We start from the raw sequence: 19,205 nt of genomic DNA, 5'->3' as shown, positions 1-19,205 counted from the left end.
CTACATACATCAGACTAAGGGGACTAATTGTTTTGGAAAGAGTGTTGGGAAGTTCAAGCACAATAACACTGTTGAAAACAATTTAAACTTAACTGGTGACCAATTAAGGGAAGACTGGTAGCTCCATGATACAACAACAAACTAAAAGGTAGACCAACTACAAGTTTATCAGAGAGAACCAGAAAAAGGTACAAAAAGAGTCCCCCTTCAGTCCTACAGCAAATGAGATTAGCTGTGGATTTTAATAGATGCCCTTTTATCAGATTGAAGAATCTGCCTTCTATTAACTGCTTGTCTAGTGTTTTTCTTATGAATGTTGGATTTTGTCAAATTTTTTTTTCAACAACTAAGTACATGGCCATGTGATTTTATCCTTCATTCAATTCATATGCTGTATTATATTGATTGATTCTTGCATGTTAAACAAAGCTAGAATTCCTGGAATAAGTTCCACTTGGTCCTAATGTATAATCCTTTTTATATGTTACTCAATTCACTTTGCTAGTATTTTGTTGAGGAGTGTTGGTCTATATTCACAAGGAATATTGGCCCATAGTTTTATTTTCTTATACTTTCTTTTCTTATACTTACTTTTTCAAGGTAATATTGGTTTGAAATAAATTAGTTTGGAGGGTCCTCTTCTATTTTTGAAAGAGTTTATGAAGGATAATTTTTTAAATGTCCAGTTTTCGATAAAAAATTACAAGGCACACAAAGAAGAAATTATGGCTTACTAAAAAGAAAAAAAAATTAAGAGGGAGCATAGATATAGAACTTCCTAAACAAATACTTTAAATCAAAAGTCTTAAATATGTCACTTTAAACGATGGATAAATATCTAGAATGAAGATCAGTAAGGAAATAGAGGATTTGAACAACATTATAAACTAACTATGTATCTATAGAACACACACCTACCAAAAACAGATACACATTCTTTTCAAGGGCACATGGAACATTTTATATGATAGAGAACATATTGGGCCGTAAAAACAGGCTCAAAAGTTTTTAAAGCTTGAAATCTTACAAAGTACCTTCTCTGGAAACAATGGAATAAAGCTAGAAATCAATAACAGAAGGAAGACTAGAAAATTCACAAATACATAGAAATGAAACTATGGACTCTGAGAAGCAAACTGAGCGTTTTGGAAGGGGGAGTGGATGAGCTTGGTGGTGGGTATTAAGGAGGGCACATATTGCATGGAGCACTGGGTGTGGTGCATAAACCATGAATCTTGGAACAGTGAAAAAATAAAATAAAAAAGAAAATAACACACTCTTCATCAATTGGTCAAAGAAAAAATCAAAACAAGAATTAGAAAATACTTTGAGGTAAATGAATATAACATACCATATACCATATATGACATGCCAAAACTTATAAGGAGTCTTGGAAGAAAATGTTTAACTGTAAATACCTACATTAAAAAGAAGGAGATCAAAAAACTTAACTTTTCACTTTAATAGACTAGAAAAGGAAGTGCAAATTAAACAAAAGTTGGCAGAAGGAAATAATAAGTATTTTTTGTTAACATACAATGTATTATTTGCTTCAGGAGTACAGGTCTGTGAATCATCAGTCTTACACAATTCACAGCACCCACCATAGCACATGCCCTCCCCAATGTCCATTAACCAGCCACCTTATCCCTCCCACATCTCACCCCCCAACCCCCGGCAATCCTCGTTTGTTTCCTGAGATTAAGAGTCTCTTATGGTTTGTCTTCCTCCGTGGTCCCATCTTGTTTCATTTTTTCCCTCCCTACCCCCCATGACCCCCCTCCCTACCTCTCTCATATGATAATTGTCTTTCTCTGATTGACAATTGTCTTTCTCTGATTGACTTATTTCACTTAGTGTAATACCCTCTAGTTCCATCCACATCATGGCAAATGGCAAGATTTCAGATTTTTTTGATGGTTGCATTATATATATATAATATATATATATTATATATATATTCATATATATAATATATATATATTATATATATATTCACATACATACACACACACATACATATATGTGTGTGTGTGTGTGTGTATTAGGCAACCATCAAAAAAATCTGGAATCTTGCCATTTGCCATGATGTGGATTTGTATTTCCCTGATGCCGAATGATGTGGAGCACTTTTTCATGTGTCTGTTGGCCATTTGGATGTCTTCTTGGTAGAAATGTCTGTTCATGTCTTCTGCCAATTTCTTGATTAGATCATTTGTTCTTTGGGTGTTGAGTTTGATAACTCCTTTATAGATTTTGGATAACAGCCCTTTATCTGATATGTCATTTGCAAATATTTTCTCCCATTCTTTTGGTTGTCTTTTGGTTTTGTTGACTATTTCCTTTGCTGTGCAAAAGCTTTTTATCTTCATGAAGTCCCAATAGTTATTTTTTGCCCTTGCTTTGCCTTTGGCAATGTTTCTAGGAAGAAGTTGCTGTGGCTGAGGTCGAAGAGGTTGCTGTCTGTGTTCTCCTCAAGGATTTTGATGGATTCCTGTCTCACACTGAGGTCTTTCAACTCTATGGTCAACTAATCTTCTGCAAAGCAGGAAAGAATGTCCAATGGAAAAAAGGCAATCTCTTCAACAAATGGTGTTGGGAAAATTGGACAACGACATGCAGGAGAATGAAACTGGACCATTTCTTCACACCACACACAAAAATAGACTCAAAATGGATGAAAAAGTAAATGTGAAATAATGAGAATTAAAGCAGAGATAAATTAGATACTACAAAAAATAGGTAACACAACCAACAACAAGTATATTGAAAAGATCAACAAAATTGACAAAACTTTAGACTGAGGGGAAAAAAAGGCACAAATAGCTATAATCAGAAATCAAAGTGGAAATCAGAGGGGGAGACAAACCACAAGAGACTGTGGACTCTGAGAAACAAACTGAGGATTTTGGAGGGGAGTGGGTGGGGGATTGGGTGAGCCTGGTGATGGGTATTAAGGAGGGCACATATTGAATGGAGCACTTGGTATGGTGCATAAACAATGAATTTTGGAGTACTGAAAAAAATTAAATTAAGTTAAAAAAGAGAAGTGGAAGTGGAGCTTTACTATTCATATTACAGAAATAAAAGATTATAAGAAAATATTATGAACAACAGTAAACTAATAAATAACCTTAATAAAATAGGAAAATTCCTAGAAACACAGAAACTACCAAAAGTGACCTCAAGAGGAAATAGAAAATCTGAACAAAGGAAACAATCAACAAAACTAAGAGGCAGCCTATGGAATGAAAGACTGTATTTGCAATGACATGTCTGATAAAGGGTTAATATCCAAAATCTATAAAGAAATTACGAAACTCAACACCCCCAATAAACAAATAACTCCATTAAGAAATGGGCAGAAGACATAAACACTTTTCCAAAGGAGGCATCCAGATGGCTAACAGAACATGAAAGGATGCTCACCATTACTCATAATCAGGGAAATACAAATCAAAACCACAGTGAGATACCATATCACCCCTGTCAAAATGGCTAAAATTAACAACACAAGAAACAACAAGTGTTGGTGAGGATGCAGAGAAAGGGGAACCACCTTACACTGCTGGTGGGAGTGCAAACTGGGGCAGTCACTGTGGAGAACAGTATGGATGTTCCTCAAAAGGGCAAAAGTAAAACTACCATATAATCCAGCAACTGCACTACCCTATGATCCAGCAATTCACTAAATTGTGTTTATCCAAAGGATACAAAAATACAGATTAGAAGCGGTACATGCACCCTGATATTTATAGCAGCATTGTCAACAATAGCCAAAATATGGAGAGAGCCCAAATGTTTACTGACTGATGAATGGATAAAGAAGATGTGGTGTATATACAATGGAATATTACTCAGCCATCAAAAAGAATGAAATTTTGCCATTTGTTATGACGTGGTTGGGGCTAGAGTGTATTATGTCGGGCAAAATAAGTCAGATAGAAAAAGACAATTAACATATGATTTCACTCATACGTGGAGTCTAAGAAACAAAACAGATAAGCATAGGGGAAAGGGGGGAAAAAGAGAGAGGGAAAGAAACCATAAGAGACTCATAAAGATAGAGAACAAACTGAGGGTTGATGGAGGGAGGTGGGTAGGGGATTAGATGGGTGATGGGTATTAAGGAAGACACTTGTGATGAGCACTCGTTATTGTATGTAAGTGATGAATCACTGAATTCCACCCCAGAAACCAATATCACACTGTATGTTAATTAACTAGAATGTAAATAAAAATTTAAAAAGAAAACTGAAAATCTGAACAAATTTGTGACAAGTAAGGAGATTGATTCTTTTCCCTAAAAAAAGAAAATCCAGGATGAGGTGTCTTTACTAATGAATAACATGGGTGTTCTGCAAATAAAAATAAAAATACGATCCAGTAACCCCACTACTGGCTACTTACCTAAAGGAAAGAAAAACACTAACTCAAAAAGACATATGAACCTATATGATTATTGCAGCATTATTTATAATAGCAGAAATATGGAAGCAACGTAAAAGTCCACTGACAGATGAATGGATAAAGAAAATGTGATATATACATACCATGGAATATTACTCAGTTATATTATTTTTATTTATACCATAAAAATAAAATGTTGCCATTTGCAACAACATAGATGGATCTAGAAGGCATTATGCTGTGAAAATAAATCAGGCAAAGACATATACCATATAATTTCATTTATGTGTGGAATCTAAAAACCAAACAAATAAACAAACAAATAAACCAATAGAGACAGAATCATAAATACAGAGAACAAATTGGTGGTTGCCAGAGGGGAAGGAGCTGGAGAATGATCAAAATAGGTGAAGAGGATTAAGGGTACAAACTTCCAATTACAAAATAAATAAGTCACAAGAATGAAAAGTACAGCATAGAGAATATGGTCAATAATATTGCAATAACAATGTATGGTGACAGATGGTAACTACACTTATCATGGTGAGCATAGCATAATGTATAAAAATGTCAAATTGCTATGTCACATACCTAAAACTAATATAACATTGTAAATCAAGTATAATTCAATAAAAATAATTTATTTGAAAAAATGATGTAGAATCAATACCAATTTTTTCAAACTATTCCAAAACACAGAATAGCAGGGCCCACTTCCTAACTTACATTATAAGACCAGCATTATCCTGATACCAAATCCACACAAAGACATGACAATTTAATAAAACTGCACACTAATACTCCTGATGAATATAGATGCAAAACTCCTCAACAAATGAAACATATGAAAGACAGCCAATGTAATACAACACATTAATAGAATAAAAAAAGAAAAACACATTATTTCAATTGATGCGGAAAAGCATTTGACAAAATCCAACATAAAGGTTAGTAGACCCTACACTTTCAATTATAATGTAAAAAAATCGCAAAAGACCATTTCTCCCACCCTATGAATGAAACCAAGCTACATAACATTAAAAAGTATGGTGTTTTTCCAATACTGTCAGAAAGTCGAGGTTGCAAAGTAACAAAAATGAACTATTTTCCAGAAAAAGATAAGCTATTCCTGAGAGACCCATGGCCATTTCATCTCTATAAGAATGTGGATAGGGCTAAGAAGAAATCCGTTAAAATCCTCAAAGAAATCTTATTGATTAGTGTGACATTTTGGATTCCCAAGGAATCTCATTCTGTGAGTTAATTTGTACCCACGCATCAACTGCTTCCCAAAGTCTTCCTATGCATAGAGGTAATAGAGTAAAATCTGGTAACAGGGTTAAAGATGACAGAGATATCCCACCCCAAGTTGTGTTTTGCAGGAGAACTGAGAGAAACTGTTACAAGTCACAGCGGTACAAGCCAGAGGCTGACGAAGACTAGTAATAGTTGAAAGACATCTCTCCACAACACTCCAAACCTTGAACTAGTACAAGATAGCAGCTAAAGTAGTTCTCTGAAGACTGGGGGCAGGGTATCAATGTGATGTAACATCTCCTGAAGCACAAAAAAACAGAGGCAGGACTGGAGAGCTTAGAAAACTAACCAAAGAACTAAAAAGTTATCCAAGCTCTGAAACAGAAAGAAATCTTCCATAGTTCTTGAAGTGGGCAGCAAGTCGTAGAGGACAAGAAAATATCTTCACAGTCCCATCTGTGCTCAGATCCTCAGCTCTGATATAGGGAGAACCTGCACACAAATGTTTATAGCAGTTTTGTTCGTAATTGTCAAAACTTGGAAGCAACGAAGATTCCCTTCAAGAGGCAAATGAATAAACAAATTGTATTATATCCATATTATGGAATGTTAAACAGTGTTAAAAAGTAATGAGCTATCAAGCCACAAAAAGACATGGAGGAAACTTAAGTGAAAGAAGCCATTCTGAAGCGCTATATACTATATGATTCCAAATATGTGACATTCTGAAAGGCAAATACATGGAGATAGTAAAAAAGATCAGTAGTTGACAGGAGTTCTGTAGGAGGGAGGAAGGGAAGAATAAGTGAAGCAGTATAACAAGGGATTTAGGGCAATAAAACTATTATTATGTATGATACTATAATGATGAATAAATGTCTTTATATATTTTTGTCAAAATGCAATTTGTAACACAAAGAGTGAACTCTCATGTAAATTATGGGCTTCATTTAATAATAATGTACCAATACTGGATCATTCATTGTAACAAGTATATCACAATAATGCAAAATATTAAATACAGGGGAGGGGCACCCGGGTGGTGCAGTCAGTTGAGACTTCCACTCTTGGTTGCAGTTAGGTTCCTGATCTCAGAGTTGTAGGATCAAGTCCTGTGTTGCAGTTAGGTTCCTGATCTCAGGGTTGTAGGATCAAGCCCTGTGTCAGGCTCAGCACAGTCTGTTGGGGTTTCTCTCTCCCTCTCCTTCTCCTTCATCCTGTGCATTCTCTATCTCACACACACACAAAAGTAAATAAATCTTACAAAAATAAATATAGGGGAAATGGGGGGTTCGCTTGAGGGGTAAATGGAATCTCAGTATATTTTTCATTCATTTCTTTCTGTAAACTTAAACTGCTAAAAAGAAAATATAGAGACTATCCATTAAAAACATTTAAAATGCAGTGAAAGTAAATCTTAGAGGGAAATTGAGAGATGTAAAATGCACAATGAAAAAGAAGTAAAATCTCAAGCGAACAACTTAACCTTCCACCTTCAGACACTGGAAAATGAAGCAAATATAAGGAAAAGATAAATATGGATTAGAGCAAAAAGTAGTTATTAATAGAAAAACAAAACCAAAATTTTATTCCATGTAAAGATCAACAAAATTAACAAACATTCAGCTAGAATGACCAAGAAAAAAAGAGAGAATACTCAAATTACTAAAGAACAAGAAAGGGGCTATTACTACCTACCTTACAGAAATAAAAGGGATTACTATGAGAAGAGAATATTACGAGCAATTGTTCATAATATCGATCACAAACTAGATAAATAAGATAAAATAAACAAATACCTAGAAAAACACTAACAATTGAAAATGACTCAATAAAAAATAGAAAAATATGCATAAGAGTAAATAGATTGAGTTAGTAATCAATAAATAATTATAAATCAAAGCCCAAGACGCAATGGTTTCACTGGTGAATACCATCAAACTTCTTTAAAGTTAAAAAGGTATTTTTTTAAAGAGTCAACATCAATCCTTTTCCAACTCTTCCAAAAAATGAAGGAGAATCACTTCTTTCCAACTAATCCTGAGACCCATATTACTCTCATACTAAAACCATAAAAATATAACATAAGAAAAAAACTACAGACTAATATCCTTTATTAATGTGGGCAAAAATTCCTCAACAAAATGTTAGCAAACTGAATCCAGAAACATATACAAAAGAATATGCAACATTGGATATAAGATGGATTATCCTAGGAATGCAAGCTTAATTCACATTCCAAAATTGAATCAATGCAATATGCCATATTTACAGAATAAAAGATGAAAACCACACAGTCATAGATGAACAAAAAGCATTTGACAAAATCCCACACTCACTTATGCTAACAGCACTCAAAAAACTAGGAACAGAAAGGAACTTCCTCAACCAGTCAAAGGACATCTATGAAAAACCCCAACTAATACCTTACTTAAAGGTGAAAGATTCTTAAGTTTCATCCTAAAATCAAGAACAACACAGGATGTCCATTCTTACACATCTGCACAGCATTGTAGTAAAGCACAATCTAGGACAACTAGACAAGAAAATAAAATCAAATTCATCTAGATTGGAAAATAGGAAGTAAAGCTATATATAGTTGTAGATGATAGAATATTATATATAGAATATCCTACAAAACACATAAAAACTCTTGAAATAAACAAATTGGATGTCAGAAAAAGATGATGATACAAATTTCAGTTGTATTTGTACACACAAATTATGAAAAAATCTGAAAATGAAATTAAGAAATCAGTTCCATAAGTGAAACAAGATGGGATCGGGAGGGAGACAAACTGTAGGAGACTCTTAACCTCACAAAACAAACTGAGGGTTGCGGGGTGGGGGGCGGGTAGGGAAGAGGTGGTTGGGTTATGGACATTGAGGAAGGTATGTGCTATGGTGAGTGCTGTGAAGTGTGTAAACCTGGCGATTCACAGACCTGTACCCCTGGGGCTAATAATACATTATATGTTAATTTAAAAATAAAAAAAATCAAAGGAATCAGCTCCATCCACAATGGTACCAAAAGTAAGAAAATACATAGGAATAAATTTTAACAAAAAACATACAAGATACATGCTTTGTAAACTAGAAAACATTGCTGAAAGAAATTAAAAGAGATCTAAATAAATGGAAAGACGTTCCATATTCATGGGTAGGAATACATAACATGTTATCGATATACAAGTTCAACACAATCCCCATCAAAATTCAACTGACTGCTTTTTAGAATTTTACAATCTCATCATAAAATTTAAATGGCAACACAAGGTATTCAATGCGCCAAAACAATTTTGACAAGGTAGAACAAAGTTGGACAACTCACAATTCCCATTTTCAAAACATACTACGAAGTTACATGATCAAGAGTATGATTCTTAAAAAGATAGACACATAGATCAATGGAAAAGAATTGAAATTCAGGAAATAACTCTGCACATGTGGTCCACTGATTTTGATGAGGATTCCAGGACTAAGTAACAGGCCTAGAATAGTCTCTTCAGCAAATGCTACTGAGACAACCAAATATCTATATACAAAAAAATGAAATTAGACTACCACCTCACACCATACACCAAAATTAGCTCAAATAGATCACATACATAAACATAAGTTAAAACTACAAAGCTATTAGAAGAAAATGTAGGATTTAGTTCTTATTATTTCGGTGTTAACAGGTGGTTTCTTATTTCTGTTTCTTAAAAATTATTTTTAAATTTTCATTCCAGTGTAGTTAACATACAATGTCATGTTAGTTTCAGGTGTACAATATAGTGACTCAACAATTCTATACATTACTCAGTGCTTATTATGATAAGTGTACTCTTAATCCCCATCAGCAAGGGTTATTTTTTTAAAATAAGAGGCCTTCTAAAATACTTAGATGGATTCAGCAGAAATTAAACTGAATATCTACTGATTTGAATTCCAGTTTAATCACTTGCTAACCTTATGATTTTGAGTAAATTAGTTATCTTCCTGAACCTTGGTCCTTTATTTGTAGAATGTATTTTTTTAATTAATGACGGTTTTTAGAAAATTAAATGAGACCATATATACAAAGTACATAGCAGAGTTCCTGGAACGGGAATGAGTACTTAGTAAGTGTAGTTTTCTATATTGTAAAAAAATAATAATATGAAAATAAAGTACAGGTGACAAAAGATAAAACAAATAGACTTCATCAAAACTAAAAACTTTTGTAGAGTTAAGTACATTATCATAAAAGTGAGAAGATAACCCACAGGTTGGGAAAAAACACATGAAACTTATATTTTTTATAAGATACATAAATCTACTATTTAAAAAGAATACTTATATCTCAAAAAAGTATACTTACATCTCAATAATAAAAAAAATAAAATATAAAAATATTCCATTGCATATGTATATAACAGTGTATACATTTGGGCTGTTGTAGATAACGCTACTATAAACATGGGGATGCATGTGCCCCTTTGAACTAGTACTTTTTGTTTCCTTTGTGTAAACCTAATAGTGCAATTGTTGGTTCTTAGGGTAGTTCAATTTTTGATTTTTTAAAGTTTTTTTTTAATTTATTTGACAGAGAGAGAGAACACAAGCGGGGGAGTGAGAGAGGAAGAAGCAGGCTTCCCACTGAGCAGGGAGCTGAATGTGGGCCTCTGAGCCAAAAGCAGATGCTTAACTACCAAGCTACCCAGGCGCACCTATTTTTAATTTTTAAGGAACTTCCATACTGTTCTCCACAGTGGCTGCATCAGCTTGCATTCCCACTAACAGTGCAGGAGATCTCCCCTTTCTCTCCGTCTTTGCCAACATCTGTTGTTTTCTATGTTGTTAAATTTAGCCATTCTTACAGGTGCAAAGTATCTCATTGTAGTTTTCATTTATATCTTCCAGATGATGAGTGATGTTGAGCATCTTTTCATGGTCTGTTGGCTCTCTGGATATCTTCCTTGGAAAAAAATGTCTATATCTTCTACCCATTTTTTAACTGGATTATTTGTTTATTGGGTGTTGAGGTTGATAAGTTCTTTATAGATTTTGGGTACTAACCCTTTACCAAGTATGTAATTTACAAATATTTTCTCCTATTCTGAAGGTTGCCTTTTAGTTTTGTTGTTTCCTTCTCTGGGCAGAAGCTTTTTACCTTAATGAGGTCCCAATAGTTTATTTTTGTTTGTATTTCCCTTGCCTCTGGCAACATGTCTAGTAAGAAGTTGCTACAGTTGAAGCCAAAGAGGTTGCTGCCAGTGATCTCAAGGATTTGTATAGCTTCCTGTCTCATATTTAGGAGGGTTTTTTTTTATTCATTTTGAATTTATTTTTGTGTGTAGTGTAAAAAAGTTGTCCAGTTTCATTCTTCTGTATGTTGCTGTCCAGTTTTCCCAGCACCATTTGAATGAAATCTTGCCATTTTCAACAACATGGATGGAGCTAGAGTGTGTATTATGCTGAATGAAATAAGTCAATCAGAGAAAGACAAATACCATATGATTTCACTGATATGTGGAATTTAAGAAACAAAACAGATGAACATAGAGAAAAGGAAAACAGAGAGAGAGGCAAATCATAAAATAGACTCTAAGCTAGCGAGAACAAACTGAGGGTTGCGGCAGGGGGGTGGTGGATGATGGGTATTAAGGAGGACATTTGCTGTGACAAGTATTGGATGTTTTATGTAAATGATGAAGCCCTAAATTGTACTCCTGAAAATAATATTGCACTGTATGTTGACTAGTTAGAATTTATTTACTTATTTATTAATTAATTTATTTATTTATTTATTTATTTTTACTTGAGAGAGAGAATGAGTGAAAGAAAACACAAAAAGGGGTTGGTCAGAAGGAGAAACATACTCCCCACTGAGCAGGGAGCCAGACATGAGACTGGCTTACCCTCAGGTCATAATCCTCCAAGATTATGACCTGAGAGTAAGAAGTTGCTTAAACCGTTGAGCCACCCAGGTGCTCCTGACTAGGTAGACTTTAAATAAGAACTCGAGACAAAAAATATATTTATATATAAATAGGCAGAAACATACTCCCCACTGAGCAGGGAGCCAGATATGAGACTCCATCCTGGGACTCCAGGAATATGACCTGAGCGGAAAGAAGTTGCTCAAACAGCTGAGCCACCCAAGTGCTCCTGACTAGGTAGACTTTAAATAAAAACTTGAAACAAAAAATATATTTATATATAAATAGGCAGGCTTTAAAAAGACATTTCTTTAAAGAATATACGTAAATGGCAAACACATGAAATGATGTTCAGTATTGTGAGTCATTAAGGAAATGTAAGTCAAAAGCACAATGAAATGTCATTTCACACCTACCAGGATGATTGTAATTTAAAAAAAAAATACAAGAAATTACAATATTGGCAAGAATATGAAGAAATTGGAAACCTTGTACATTGCTGGTGGGATGAGAAAATGATGCAGCTACTTTGGAGAACAGTGTGACATTTCCTCAAAGTATTAAAAATAGAGTTTCTACTTGACCCCTAGATTCCTCTCCTATGTATCGACCCTAGAGAAATAAAAACATGTGTCCACACAAAAAATTGCACTAAAGTGTTCATAGTAGCATTACTCACAGCAGTCAAAAGTGGTAACAACTCAAATGCCCATAAGCTATTGAAGGGATAAATAAAGTGCAATATGTCCATGATATAGAATACTTACTGCCCATAAAAAGTGAATCTAGTACTTATATATAATCCAATATTGGTCAACTTTGAAAACATTATGTGAAGTAAAACAATGCAGTCACAAAGGACACATTGTGAGGTTCCCTATATAGAAAATGACTGCAATGGGTAAATTTATAGAGATAGAGCTTAGGTTAGGAGCTGCCTAAGGGCTGAGGGCTAAGGAGAAAAGGGGAGTGTCTGTAAATGTGTGTAAGTTTTCTTTTAGGGGGGAGACAAATGTTCTAAATGTGAAATGTTTACAGATAAATCTGACAGAAAGGCAAGGCTACTGAAAACTAAAACTATATCTATAATACATATAAAACTAAAAATATATATTAAATTATACATTATATATAATAATGTTTATTTTCTATATATGTGTATGTAAGTATATTATATATAATATATAATTATATATTAAATATATAATATATAAATATATATGTATAAAAATTCAGCCACAAGAAAAGTAGGAAATCCTGCCATTTGCAACAACACAGATGCACCCTGAGGGCATTATGCTAAGTAAAGTAAGTCAAACAGAGAAAGACAAATATTGTATGATCTCATTTATACCTAGAATCTAAAAACATCAAACTCATAGAAACAGATTAGAATCATGGTTGCAGGAGCTGAGGGGTGGAAAATAGGGAGGTACCGATCAAAGGGCACAAACTTCCAATTATAAAATGATTAAGTTCCAGGGATCTATTGTACAGCATGATGCAAGCAGTTTATACAGTTTATAATACTCTGTTGTATACTTGGAAGTTGCTATGAGAATAGAGCTTCAATATTCTCACCACCACAACCACCACCACACAACAACGAAATGGTAATTATGTGGTGTTAAGGATGTGTTAACTAACCTTGTTGCAGTAAATACTTTGCATTATATATGTATCAAATTACCACATTGCATTCCTGAAACTTACACAGTGTTATAAGTCAGCTATATCTCAATAAAGCTGGGGGGAAATTCTACAGCAATCAAGAGAGATGATACTGACATAAAAGAAAACAAACAGAACCATCAGACACAGGGGAAAAAAGCAGAAAAATACACAAAAAGAATGTAAAATTATTATTGTAGTCGTTTCAATAAATGGTTCTAGAAAATGTGAATACATGTGGAAGACAAAAAATTGAACTTCAATCCATACCTCACACTACATACAAAATCAACTCAAAATATATTGTGGACAGAAAAATAAAAACTAAAAACATAACTTTTATTTTTATTTTCTTAATATGATATATTACACTAATTAGCATCACTAGACTTTGGAGAAATACAAATCAAAACCACAATGAGAAATGATTCACCCCAATAGGAGGGCTGTAATCAAAAAGGCATAATAAAAATAAAATAAAAATGGCTGGCAAGGATGTAAAGAAATTGAAAATCTCGTGCATCACTTGTAGGAATATAAAATGGTGCAGTCACTTTTAAAAAAATTGATCCACATATGAGTGAAACCATATGATAATTGTCTTTCTCTGCTTGACTTATTTCACTTAGCATAATAAATTCTACTTAGAATATTAGCTATAGGTTCAGAACTGAGAAATTACACGTTAAAATAAATGTTTGCCATGTCTGAAAAAAAATGTTTGACAGTTTCTCAAAAATGTTAAAAATAGAGTTGCTATATGACCCAGAAACTCCCTTCCTAGGTATAATACCTAAGAGAAATAAAACCATATCTTCACACAAAAATTTGTACATACATTGCATACTAGCCTTATTTATGATAAGATAAAGGGGAAACAACCCATGTGGCTTTCAACTGATGATTGGATTAATAAAACTATAAAACTTAATGAAATAAACATACCAGAAAACAGTAGGGGGCCTAGGGTGTAAAACTGAAGGATCTTCTCACTCTCTGGGATTTGCACAACTTTCAAGTGAGATCCTCCTATATCAAATATTTTGTGCCCTAGGCTCCTCATCTCCTCATTACAGTGTAGGCTTTGGAAGAAATGCATAATGATTTGAAGATAGGAAAACATTCTTACAAATGACACCAATAGTAAGATCTTAAAATTTTTTAACATGATGATCAGAACTTCATTAAAATAAAAAACTTCTCCTCTTTGAAAGATTCTGTTAAGAGATTGAAAGATAAGTCACAGACCGAAAAAAAAATAATCCAGAATGAATAAAGAATTTTCAAATCTCTATCAAAAAACTCAGTCAAAAATAAGGAGAATATTTGGACAGAAACATGATCAAAAGATGGGGCAAAATATGAAAAATGTTATTTAGTAGGTATGTGCAAATTAAATATGGTACATCCATATAATAAAATGTTATTTGGTATTAAAAAGGAATGAAGTTTTGATGCCTGCTATCATATGGATGAAACTGGAAAATGATAATGCTACATGAAAGAAGCAACATATCACACATTCTATGATTCCATTTACATGAAATGGCCAGAATAGGAAAAGTATGCAGAGATAGAAAGTAATTTAATGTTTGCCTAGGGTTGGAGAGGGGTAGGATAGAGAGTGACTGTCAATTGGTATGTAGTTGCTTTTTTGGAGTGTTGAAAATAAGACTAAATAAATTATGGCAACGGCTGCACAGCTCTGTGACTACACTTAACATAGTGAATTATAAACTCTAAATTATAGATTGTATAATATGGAAATTATATCTAAAAAAATTTTTTAAAAAAATAGCCAGGAGACTTCCACTCAGGACAAGATCACATGGACCTTTTTGCCCAAGCTCCTTCCTACTAAGTACAACTATCAACCCTGGAAATAACTTCAGAGCAAACGGAAGGAGAATTCTGAAAGGTGAAGGAGGAAGGTGTACTGTACTGGTTTGGGATCCCAGGACTGGAGAAACAGGACAGTATCAAGACATCATCCTCTGTCTTCTCACCCAACAGCAAGAGGTAACCCAGACCTGCCACTTCCTGAATGCCAGCTTCATTTTAGCAACAGAAGGTAACCTAGGAAGGCTCATTCTTCCTCTAGATCAAAAGGCATTCCCACCTACAACAGGTCAGCCAGACAGCACTACAAATCAATAGCAGAAAGATAAGAGAAAACTTTTAAAACCCTTGGAAATGAAACTAACCTTCTAAATAATCCATGAGTCAAGGAGAAAGAAAGTCTCAAGGGAAATAAAAAATACATTGAACAGAATGAAAATATGACATATCAAAACTTGTGGTACACTGTGAAAGTACCAAATGTTTACATTAGAAAACAGAAAAACAGTAATGTAAGTTCCTACCTAAAGAAACAAGAAAAGAAGAGGAAAGAAAACCAGAAAAAAGGCGGAAGAGAGGATGTATTTGAGGTGAGTTAGAGTCAAAAGGGCTGTTATTTAATGGGAATAATGTAGAAATGGAATATGAATGAGAAAAGAATTAGAGAAGGAGATGATCTGGGGCATATGAAAAGATTGCTGAGTGGCCTGAGGAACCAGCTCATGTTGGAAATTCTATTAGATGCACCACAGTGGTCATTATGAGATTGAAGAGATCAGATTTTCAGAGGACCTCAAAGTTGAGACTAACACAGATGTGGTATTTGGAGGGCAAGGGGTTGAAGATGTGGTCAGTTCTATATCAATATGCCTTGACATGTGGCTGGATAAGAAACTAAATAGAGGAAAGGAAAGGCTTACGGTATTGAGCACCTCAATGAGGCCAAATAACAAATGACACAGGACCCAGCCACTGTTAGGAAATTCGAGTCACAGTGAGATATTGAACTTGAGTCTTCAGAAGTCCAGTTATCCCCAGTGATGCCAAGTGGCTGGGGGTGGTTGAAGTGCTAAGAAGTGAAAGGGCAGGGTGGTGAAGTCAGAGTGTGTGGGATCCGTCTTCCATGTGGTTATTGATGAGGTCTACCTAGGATGAGGACAGGACTTGGAGTACTGAAGAAGCTTATTAAAATTGCCCTTAGAGTATGGGGAAGAGTGGAGATAATACCCACATCTACTCACCACTCTCAGCTCATACCCTCTGGTTAGCAATCAGCACCGGGGAAGAAAGTAAGGAAAACAATAAGATTAGGAAAAAACCTGGTTTCAGGGAAGGCCAAGCAGTAAAAGGGAATGTTTTGAAACAATCTATTTTCCTGCTTATTAGCTGGCTTGTGTGTTGGTTTTTAAGCTGAGTGGGGACAGAACAGGCAAACTCTTCTGGGGACACATTTTACTATGTAGACCCATAAAATTCTGGGTCTGGCAGTCAGGATGTTTATCTGAATATTAATCCAGATCTCTGACCTCAAGCAAGTTGTTTCCCAATAGAAGACCTTGTGTGACCATTTATATAACAAAAGAGTTGAAATTCATGAGCTCTGTATCTCCCACTGGCTTTAATATCTATGGGCCCTAGATAGAAATGCTAGGATCCACCTGACATAGCAGTTATTGTCTAGCATCTTGTCCTATCTAGAGAGAAGGACCTTGGAGGAAAGAACATGAAACTTGCTTCTTGAAGTGCAAATCCCATCCCAAAAACTGCCCAAAGATATCACTGTGCAACTTCTTGTCAGAGGAAGAATTCTAAAATAGAGGCCCCAACACAATCTAATGGTTAAACACTCCAGCTTTGGACACTGGTTGTTTTCCACTAACCAGATGTGTCATTTGGGCAGATTATCAGCCTCTCTGTATCTCATTTTCTTCAAGACAAAAATGAGGAATACAGTAGCATGTATCTCATAGAGCAGTGAATATTAAATAAAATGAAGCATGTAAAACTTCAAACCCAGTGGCAGACACTTCAGAAGAACTCAATATGTGTCAACTATCATCATAATGATTATAATTATTATGGGAGGGAGCCAATATGACATTTCTGCTCTCTGTAAAACTCTACACAGGACATATCCTAAAGCAAAGTGTACAAAAATAAAAATACACAACACTTCACTTTCTGGGGCCCTGTCCCAGATATGGGAATTTTCCAAGCATGTCATGAAGCCTTAAGTTTTCAAAAAAGGTTGGAGGTCCCATCAATCAAACAGCTACATGTTCTTCTCTTACCCCTAAAAATCACAGATTTCCAGATGTTTTCAGGTTTTCATTTTTCACAAGACCAAGGGGAATTTCTCAGTCTTTATTGCTCTCCTTCCCCCCTTTAGAGGTCCTCCTCTTAAGCTTCATTTTCCCCCTGCTTCTCCTTCATTCTTCCTTAACCATTTATTCTACTTTAGCTTTTCAACTACACTTCTTCCCCTCTCTTCCATTTTACTCCTTTTTACTCCCCCTTTCTCTTTATCCCATGTTTCCCCTCCCTTTTATTCCCCATCACCCGTCCCTCCTTTTATCCCATATCCCTCCCCTTTATTCCATGTCACCTGCCCATCATCTCCAGCTTTTTATTCTCATCGCCCCTTCTTTTTTTTTTTTAAGACTTTATTTATTTATTTGACAGAGATCACAAGCAGGCAAAGAGGCAGGCAGAGAGAAAGGGGGGAAGCAGGCTCCCTGCTGAGCAGAGAGCCCGATGCGGGATCTATCCCAGGACCCTGGGATCATGACCTGAGCCGAAGGCAGAGGCTTCAACCCGCTGAGCCACCCAGGCGCCCCTCGCCCCTTCTTTTTATTCTTCATAACCCCCCTTTTGTCCTCATCACACCCACCCTTTTATCCCACATCACCCTTCCCCTTTATCCCTTAACACCCTTCCCCTTCATAACCTATTACCTTAGCCCCTTTATTCCCTATCACCCTCCCTTTTATCCCATTTATTCTACTTTAGCTCTTCCATTCCCTTTATTCAACAACACCCTGTCACAGCCTGTCACCCTCTTCCTCTCCACCCATATTCCCTCTCCCCTTTATTCTCCATCACCTCTGCCTCTTTATTTCCCTCTTTATTCCCCATAACCCCCTTTTGTCCCCATCACCTCCATCCCTTTATCTCACAACACCCTTCCCTATCATACACCATCACCCCTCCCTTTCATCCCATATCCCCCTCCCTTTTGTTCCATGTCACCTACGTCTCCCCTTTATTTCCCATCACTGCTTCTTTATTCCCCATCACCCTGGCTTTTTATTCACCATAACACCTTTTGTACTTATCACACCCACCCCTTTATCCCACACCATGCCCTCTCCTTTATCCCACACACCCTTTCCCTTCATATCCCATCACCTCTGCCCCTTTATTCCCATCACCCCTCCCTTTTGTCTATTTATTCTACTTTAACTTTTCCATTCTCTTTATTCAACCACAATTCTTTTCCTGTCTTCCATTTTACTCCTTTTTACTGCCCATCACCCTCTTCTTCTTTATCCCATACTACTCACCTCTTCATTCCATGTCACCCACCCTGCCCCTTTATTCTCCATCACCACCTCTTTATTCTGCATCACTCCTGCTTTTTATCACCCATAGCCTTCCTTTTTCCCATCACATCCATCCCTTTATCCCATGTCACCCTTCCCCTTCATACCTCATCACCTCTTCTTTATTCCCCGTCACCCCTCCCCTCTTGTCCTTATCACCTCCATCCCTTTATTCCACATCGTCTTTCACCTTTATGCATCAGCCCTCCCCTTTATTCCATGTCATCTCACCCAGTTAGTCCTCATTACCCCTCCCCTTTATTCCACATCTCCCCCTTTGCTTTATTCCATTCCTCTCCATCCCATTATTCCATGTCACCCCTCTCCTTTATTCCTCTTCCGACCTCTCTTTCCTTTTCAGCTCCAATCAGAGCTTCCCAACTCACCAACACAATTTTCAAATTAAAAAAAGACACACACACAGTAAGCCATGAATATGCTGCTGTCACAATACAGATGTTTATTAATGATTAAATGCCAGAGAAGTTTTAACAATCACAAATCTTCGAGCTCTGCGGTT

This window comes from Mustela erminea, chromosome X, assembly GCF_009829155.1.
Source record: "Mustela erminea isolate mMusErm1 chromosome X, mMusErm1.Pri, whole genome shotgun sequence".
Taxonomy (NCBI): Eukaryota; Metazoa; Chordata; class Mammalia; order Carnivora; family Mustelidae; genus Mustela; species Mustela erminea.
Note: the sequence above shows the minus strand (reverse complement) of the source record.